At 40.6% G+C, this 9,342-nt stretch overlaps 1 protein-coding gene across 1 annotated transcript in view; it reads left to right on the top strand.

The window, feature by feature from the left end:
- Positions 1-1,705: 1,705 nt before the first annotated feature.
- Positions 1,706-9,342, top strand: part of LOC135217353 (vitellogenin-2-like) — a 369,404-nt gene continuing 361,767 nt past the window's right edge. The window contains exon 1 of the transcript XR_010315111.1: positions 1,706-1,929. The gene's annotated coding sequence lies outside the window, so the exon portion shown is untranslated. The remainder of the gene's footprint in view (positions 1,930-9,342) is intronic.

The following is a 9,342-nucleotide window of genomic DNA, read 5'->3' on the forward strand; positions in this document are numbered from 1 at the left end:
TCACATTTTCTTCAACGTCTGTAGTAGATCATGATGTGTCAGCGTTTCTCGCATTGTTGGTAGAGTAGCTTCGATGTTTTCAAGGTTTATTAGCGGCAAAATCAATAAACTATCTCCCCCTCGAACCATAACTGTGTCGTCTCTGCCAATCCGTCTGCCGCACTGTAACTCAGCCGGAATCAGCTTGTATTGTAGGCCTATGTTTTGTTTTTTTTCGTCCAATTTAGTATTAAAATAATTCGGCTGCAACTATAAAAGCTATTCACAGCTCGAATAACCATACTGGCTATTACTACGTTGCCTCTGTCAATCCGTATGTCGCACTGTATCTCAGCCGGAATCAGCTTCTATTGTAGGCCTATATTTTGGCTTATTCCTCCAATTTAATACCAAAATCATTCGGCTTTAACTATAAAAGCAATTCACAGCTCGAATAACCATTCTGGCTATTACTAGGTTGTCTGTCAATTCGTGCACTGTATCTCAACCGGAAACAGCTTATATGGTAGGCCTAAGGTTCGATTTTTCATCCAGTTTACTGATAACACGCGAACCTTATGTACGAAACCAAACAATATCTGTCAACCATTCTAACAAGCCTTATTTGCTATACACCTAGCCACCGTTGCGTGGCCGAATAAAGTCCTTGTAAAAGGAAGTATTCTCATCCACAAGATGGAAAATAAAATATGATGACTCAGACTTGTGTAGTAGCTATCATTTGGGATGACAGTCAGTCACGGTGACGCACACCGGCGATAGACTGTCAAACCGCAAGGAAAAGTCGGCGGCGGTGCGCCTAGGCATTACAAATGCTGCTGTCTACTGCACAAATACAACTAAGTTATAGAGCTTCTTTATTCTCGGAAAGAATCCTACACATAACTAGGGTGGAAATGTGGCGGGGGAGGGGTGGGCGAATATGTATACTGTTTACGTCTACGCAGGCATTTCTCCATCATCGATTATTATTAATTAATAAATGCTACGTAAAATTTACGCTCGGTTTTGGCATCCACCACTGTTTACTTCATCATAAACGGCATATAGTAGTACTACGTCCCTTCCCTTTACATGATTACGATTACGCACCTTCAAGAACCAAACATAAGTGCTCTTACAAAGGTACGATTCCATTCCGAGCGTGTATCCACATGACTTTGCGTATTTCGGAGGTAATGACATGAGAAAGGAAAATCACTCATGCTCTCTGATAAGTGACCTCGCTTCCCTCTAGTTTTCAACTCTCCCTCGTCTCCCCCGCCCCCCACCATGCCGGACAGTGACATTTCGTGACGACTTCGTTACTACGAATCTTCCGTTACATTTACTTCTTCTCCGTCCGTATTTCTACATTTCGGCGATGGACACGAGCAAAATTAAGCGAAATTCGGTTTCTTCCTCCCCCCCTCTCTTCATTGGGTCAACCGCTTACTTCATCTATCTAAGTCACGTGATCATATCTAACCAATCATAGAGAGAGGAGGGCGGCGACTTCTTGGTAAGCAGTACCATCGAACAATTTCGTCGGCGGTTTATGCTGCATTTGATCGCTTCGAAATCCTTTATATGACAATTCCGAGATGTCAAGCGAGAGGCCAAGATGGAAATTAGTCAACGAAAGACAGAGATGACCGCCGAATTGGGTCAGAGAAAGGGAGGCCACGTTGCGTCTAGGCAGCGCTGGCAACTCTTCCGTCGGGCCTCGAGTTCCTGGTATTTTGCGACAGTGGAGTGAGCTCGGCACCTTGTGAGAAGAGGCCCGAACGTGCTGAATTCTTTTCTTTTTGCGTTTTTTTCATTTTTTTGAATCGTCGTTACAGTATACACACCTGATTAACAGGCGACTTTAAGTGGAAGCTGGAAAGTGCATGTTGACGGTGTTACGAACGGATAACCGACGGTGATCTGCGTCTCCTGAATTAAAAGGTAAAAAGTCTGAAGTGCTGCGAGAAGTCGGAGTGTGTGTTGATATATAGAGTTCGCAGCGTGTGTGCGTGTGTGTGTGTGTGTGTGTGTGCGTGAGCTCGTAACGGGTTTGTGCGTGTGCGCGCCGCGCGTGTGTGTGTGTGCGTGTGTGCAGGTGAGCGTGTGCGCGCGTGAGGAGAATGGATGAATGAGAAGGTGTGTTTCGAACGGAAATATCACCCTTCTATTTATCAATTTACTGTACTATACTACGCCCGCTACCCCCTTCCCTCTCCCAGTGAACTCTTCAATGAAGGAGGTTTATTTCTCCATTATTTTTCTTTATTTACTTTCTCTTTTTTCACCGATTATTCTCCATTCCATCGGCTTTCCGAATTGATGATTATGATACGTGTTATGTGAACGGTCCAGGATGTCTATCACGTATTATGATTACATTTTAGGTAAACATGAATACCGCAAATCTGGAGCAACCCACACCTTTACTCATTAGGACCCTACCATTTAGGCGCATATAGGTCCACGACGATTCCATGAAACAAACAATATGACGTCATGAATTGAAGAGGTGTAGCGACTAGATATACTAGATATAGAGAAAGACAGATAGATATATTTACTAAAGTTCGTAAAAGGCTTACCATTGCAGTTACGCCTACTTATAATCGAAGCGTTGTTGCAAATAATGAAACTACGTTTTTGCATGGCCACTACCAAAACTTTTCACTCTCCTTTCATTCGTTGTTAAGAAATATTTTTTTTCTATAATCTTGTAGCGAATAAGTCTAAGGAAGTAAGGACTTGATGTCCTCGGGAAGTCTGTAATGAGCTTCAAATCACTCTCCGTTGCATAACACCACAATCAACAGACATATTGCTTCTCTCTCTCTCTCTCTCTCTCTCTCTCGCTCTTCTCTCTCTCTCTCTCTCTCTCTCCTCCTCTACCCCTCTCTCTCTCTCTCTATATATATATTATAATATATATATATATATACATACATACAAATACACATACATACGGCTAGCTTTGCAAATTTCTCTTTCGTTATAACCAAACGATTATAAAAATCATCTACATTTTCCCTTTTAAAACATACGCAGGTTATAACATACATACATACATACTACATACATACATACATACTACAATGCATACATTTAATCATATATATTATATATTTAGGTATATATATATATATATATATATATATATATAATATATATATATATAAGGGCCAGTGGAGGCCGAAACTGTTGAGCTTAAAAGGAATTTCAGCTTGTCTTTTCCCCTGTGGACTACAACTTTATATATATATATATATATATATATATATATATATATATATATATATATATATATATACACACACACACACGGAATTTCTTCCTATTCTCTGGGCTAAAACTCGGAGCAAAAGATTGAAATCACTACTATGTAGTTACATTTCATTTCATTCACTTCGGCCAAGAGCCGTTTCAACCACTCATACGGTCATCGTCAGTGCTACAACTGAATCAAAATGATGCAACATTCCAATATATAGCTGAAGAAGAAGAAAAAAAATATTACGAAAAATTAAGAAAGTAAGTTCGCACAGATTATTCACCAAGAAGCTTCACACAGCAGGTTCCTGGGCTCTTTTTGAGTCTTGATGGTTTGCAGTGGAATTTTCCTCTGCTGGAGGGGAGTATACACAGTCGAAAGATACCTCTTGGATATTTCGGGAAGACTACTTCCATGCAATGCTCACTGCATCAGCAGCCACAGGCTGCCCATATCTCTCCTCCTGCCATTTAGAGGCAGTTTTTTGTCCTACACACCCACAAAAAGTTGTTGGGTCCTTTTATGGCTACAACGGGCTTGAAATTGCCTTCAGGTGTTCGTGGACAGATTTACAGAAATTTAGCGTGAGAACACCTTCTAGTGTAGGCACCAATGATGGATTTTTGTATGCATCTGGGCATTCTGCCTTTGATCTGAGGCAGTGGCCCACAATGATGGACTTTTGTATGAATCGGAGTACTCTCCCTTGAACTAAGGCAGTGGCCCACATTTATAGCTTTTGTATAGTTGGAGTAAAATACTAGGCTTTTCTGTAAATGTCATAAGGCAAAAGGAAGCTTTTCACTTTGCTGGCCTCAGTAACAAGGTTGAGAACAGAATTATCTTTAAAGGCATCTGGTAGTTTTACTGCACTGTCTGCTTTTTTGGCTTAATGAAATGGTCATCCACATATCTTGCATAGATTCTTGGCCTCTGTTTACCACTAGAGGTCCTGGCTTCTACACTTCTTCAGCATCCTTATACATGCTGGGACAGAAAACTCCAATGGGTGATCCCATTGCCATGTCATCCACCTGTTGAACAAGTAATGTGCGAAAGAAAGGAGACCTGCATAGTGCATACCAGAACCATCTCCTTCCATAATTTTTCAGAGACTGGGAGGGGTGCTTGCCAGATCTATTAACATCTTTCAGTATGTTCTTAATGGTCACCTGAACTGGAACATTGGAAAGAAGTTTGTTGGTTTTAGGGATGTCTGTGATTTTAATGATGTCTGTCATTTGTACTCTTTCTGCTTTCTTTGTTCTTTTTTGGCATTTGTTTCCGTTATCACAATTTCCTATTTAAAAAAAAGTATCCTCACAACTTCACTTACAGAGAAAATTCACAACTAAAAAGTATATCCTATGTTGCTTGCATACAATTTCAGAGTGTGCTCTCTTTGGCTGTTCAAAAAATAAATAAAAAAGGTGAATTCACTTTCAAAATCGTTTAAATCAGTATTCCTTAGAACTGGAAAGGAAATTATTTCCCTTTGGCTGAATCCGAGTGCTTTGCCGATTCCGCAATCACTTCCAGATCAGATGGTGTCTGGTCTAAATTTAGCAAATCTGAATACAGGGATAAACCTGAAATCAAAGGTGACTTGGTCGATCTTATCACTGCTTTAAATGGAAAACTCCGTCAAAGACCGGAAATGAGGAAATAATTGGAGACTTGACACAGAATGTTTGTTCTGATCTTGGAGCAAGTTTGGGAAGCTCGTTCATTTGCACAAAATGATAACAGACCTTTGCCTCGACAAGTTCAGACAGGGGAGGTGGATACTGGATAAGAGCTAATTTGGACATGAATCTTTCTAATCAAAAGGTTTTCACGTACAAAAACTTAAAAAGATCGCCCATCCAAGTTTCCCTAGCCTGAGTTTCCCGAAAGGTACTGAAAGCCAGGCAATGCAGAAGCAATGACAATGCAGAGGCAATGACAATAAATGTAGAAAAGAGACCAAGAAAGAGTACACATATATAGATACACCGAGAAAACAATAGAGGGATAGATAGCTACATAAAGAGAATGAGACGAAGAATACACAAGAAAAACTTGCGAGGAACAGTTGAAAAATTAATGAACATGAACAGATAGGTGAGAGAGAGGAAGTAAAGATATTAACAAAAACAAACCATATGAAATATCAGTGCAATATAAGTGGCACATTTGAAGACGCGCCTGTTTGGAACACACTACTATACTATACCACTTGGTCCTTGGATTGGGTTCCCACAGTCAGATCTGACCGAGATGTTCAACAACATATAGAGTTCATCTGTATGGTAGGAACATCCAAGTGAATGAAAAGTTTCGTCTACTACAGTATATCTGGGATGAAGTGAGATCCAACCTCGTTGCTAGACAACTCTCATGGTGCCAGCAAATAGTCTTTGTATGACTTCTGTCTAATATTGTGTATTCCCCAATGTATGGGTGTTCACCCGATGTATGGGTGTTTCCCCAATGTATGGTGTTCCCCCAATGTATGGGTGTTGCATCTATTGGATTCCTCCTACAGTCCATCCTTGAACTGCCCATTCTAGGGAATATGCAGCAAAGATCAGCCCTCCTTGATAAACTGTTGGCTCAGGACCTTACGAATTGAACTGAATATAGAATTTAGGTCAAAGGCCAAGCCCTGGGACCTATAAGGAGGTCATTCAACGAAACGAAAATTGACAGTAAAATGGTTTAAAGGTGCAACAGGAGGAAAACCTCACAGCTGCACTATGAATGAATTGTTAGGAGAGGGTGGAAAGTAAGATGGAAGAAGAGAACATGAAAGGAGGTACAGTAAAAGGAACGAAAGGGGTTGCAGCTAGGGGTCGAAGGCACGCTGCTAAGAACCTTAAGGATGGCACTACCCCACTACGGGGCTCAGGATCTTACGAACCCTGGAAAAGCAGGCAATTCTTTCTTCACTATTATGGATAAGAACATGCACATTGATGATTGCTATGGTCAAGGAAGATTAGACGGGAGCGTTCTGTGACTACAGTGAAAATGAAAGATTGTAATTTTATAACAAGGTCTAAAAGGAGCAAGGCTCAAAATGCTGTTGTGTGTGTCATGTTGCTCAACAGATTAAACGAGGTGGTCAGCTTGCAGCACTGAAAGTGATGCTGATTAAATGGCACGAGTATTCACAGATGTTGGTTGCTTGGTTGCTCATTATTTAAAGAATGAAAAAGCGCCTCAGTGGCGTGATCGATATGGTCTTGATCTGCCACCTCCATGGCCGCCAGTTCGATTCTCGGCCATTCCATTGAGGTGTGACAGATGTTTATTTCTGGTAATAGAAGTTCACTCTCGACGTGGTTCGGAAGTCACGTAAAGCCGTTGGTCCCGTTGCCAAAAAACCATTGGTTCCATGCAACGCAAAGACACCATACAAACAAACACGCAAACAAGACAGGTTGGTGCAACTTAGAACCCATTGTTGTATGCCCTCACAAGAAGGAAATAGAACAGGACATGCTCTACCACAATATAAAGATGTTCAACAATATGAGATTTGTGTGCATGTGATGAACATCAAAGAGAATGGAAGGTTTCGCCTACTATATCATGGGACAAATTGGATACAAACTACTGAGTGGAACAACGTTACTATAGTAGATTCACATCACCGGTGCATCTGATGTCTAGGTCAGTCCCTTACGACGCTCTTCATTAGATGTTGAGAAGCCAATCACAGGGCCGGAAAATCTCAAGTCTCTCTCAAGAGTTCACATAGGCAGGATGTATGTTCAACCTCTCCTGGGGATACGTCTTTCAAAAGTATCCCTCAGGAGAGGTGGAACATAAATCCTACCTATGTGAACTCTCTCGAGAGACTGAGAGTTTCCAGCCCTGTGAGTGGCTTATCAACAGCCAATCAGGAGCGTCGTCAGGGACTGGCCTAGGCATCAGATGCACGGTTGACGGGTGTCTACTATAGCTGGGAGAAATGCAGCTCACTAAAAGCCATTTGGTAACCTTATAACGCGTTGAGACGAAATAAATAGCACATTCGGCACTTATTTCTTTAATATATTGGCACTTATTACTTTAATATAACACTTTTCATAACGGCAGTGATACTTTTGGATTAAAGACTTCCTGATGTTAAACATACGTACCTACAAATTAGATGAGTTTTCAAAATTAACCTACAGAAGTTCCTTCCCTATATATAGGGTGTCCATAAAGTCCCAGTACTATTACAAGCAATAAACACTTGTAGCGGTGCTGGGACTTTATGGACACCCTGTATAAACTGTGGCATCCCTGATTACCGGTATCTGAAGCCGTTCCGAGTCCCCCTGAATCAATAAGTATTTTATTTTTGCATTTCAGCGCATTAGAATTCTCTCCCAGTGACCTCGAAGTGCATTGATAGCGCGCTCGGCTCTCGAGCAGCAGATTTTCAAACATTAGGTGTTTTCGAAGGAACTTTGTACTACGTAATCATACCAGGAGTTGGAGAGAACTCGCTTTAGTACTACTAAGTCGGCGTCACAGAACAGCGATTTTCCTCAACTTCTTTCTAGATGACATGGATGTGCTTTCTAAATCCTCTCATAAATCATGAATGCAGGCATGTGAGCGAAATACGGGAAACTAGAACAAAGAATGAAAGCTGAATTTACATAGTAATTCACGTCATATCTCGGCCCCAGTATAATCGTAGTTACAAAGCTGCTTATCTTACTGAGATGTCGCTTATTATTGTTATAGTACTACTTTCTAGCATTATATAATAATAATAATAATAATAATAATAATAATAATAATAATAATAATAATAATAACGTTACTTTCCACTATTATCATCAATAACAGCAGTTTTATCATCTTTGTTGATAGTCGGAAAGGAACCACTCTGTCAAGAATTGCAAAACCACTTCGCACCAGTTCAGCCGAGTAACAACGACATTGGCGTTGGATATAAGTTATTCAATTCCGGCTCTTGCTACGTTGTCGTCCATTGAGCGCCTCTAAACATTTACTCAGACGTTGCTCTTGCCTTCTTACTTTATGATCTAATTTTGGTTATTATCATACGTCATTATTAAAGAATGACGCTTTTAGCCATAATGATGCGTCTAAACCCTGAATGGCTAAACGTACGCGCGCATAATACTTTATACGTTATTATACAGACAAACTCGTATACATATTGTCTGTATGCGCGTGTGAACGTATGTTAGTGGTTACATACGCGCATGAGCTTTAGCAATTCATTTCCAGACATCCCCCCTCTCTCCCTCCCCCAGCTACGTCACCACCTACCACATTTACCGCCAAGAGATAAGCAGTCTTTAAGCGGTCAGTTTGATGACTTCCCCCCCACCCCCGACATTTCTACTAGACTTCCGATTACTTTAGACTCCAATTCATCTGTTTATTCTTGTTCTTCGCCTTCTCAATTATCATTTTTATTATCATTACTAGGCCTATAACTTCCCATTGCTTTTGAACCGACTCCATCTTCTGTTTATTCTTGTTCTTCTTCTTCTTCTCCTCCTCTTCCTTCTTCGTTAATATTATTACATTATTAGCATTACCTGGACCTTACCTAACTTCGGTCATTTCCAAAAAATGACAACATAACAGGACCACGAATGGGGAACACTTATCCAGCGACCCCATCTGTCTAAACTGAAGCTTTAGGATACGTCAAAATAAAAAGAAATGACTTATATCATCGGATATTTAACAACACGGAGATGATGGGTATTTGTTCATTTAACAGTCTTGTATTTCATGTCACTATTCCGGGAACTGACTTGTAGGCCTAATTACCTGGGTTCATTAGGCCTAACCGTAGTCCGAAAAGGCCAATATTAAACCCACACAACGGTGGACTCCATGTTGGCAAAGTTTGTTGTTATTAATAGTGTTTGGAATGATATATACTACATGAAGGATATTTCTGTAACGATAAAAATCCCATGCTAGCATAACTACATGCTGGAATCTACGTACTGAATATGAATCTCTCTCTCTCTCTCTCTCTCTCTCTCTCTCTCTCAATGCGTAGTGACCTGAAATCGTCTGAATTCTTAGCTTTCACTATATCAACCCATAAGACGATT

The sequence above is a fragment of the Macrobrachium nipponense genome, chromosome 7, assembly GCF_015104395.2.
Source record: "Macrobrachium nipponense isolate FS-2020 chromosome 7, ASM1510439v2, whole genome shotgun sequence".
Lineage (NCBI taxonomy): Eukaryota > Metazoa > Arthropoda > Malacostraca > Decapoda > Palaemonidae > Macrobrachium > Macrobrachium nipponense.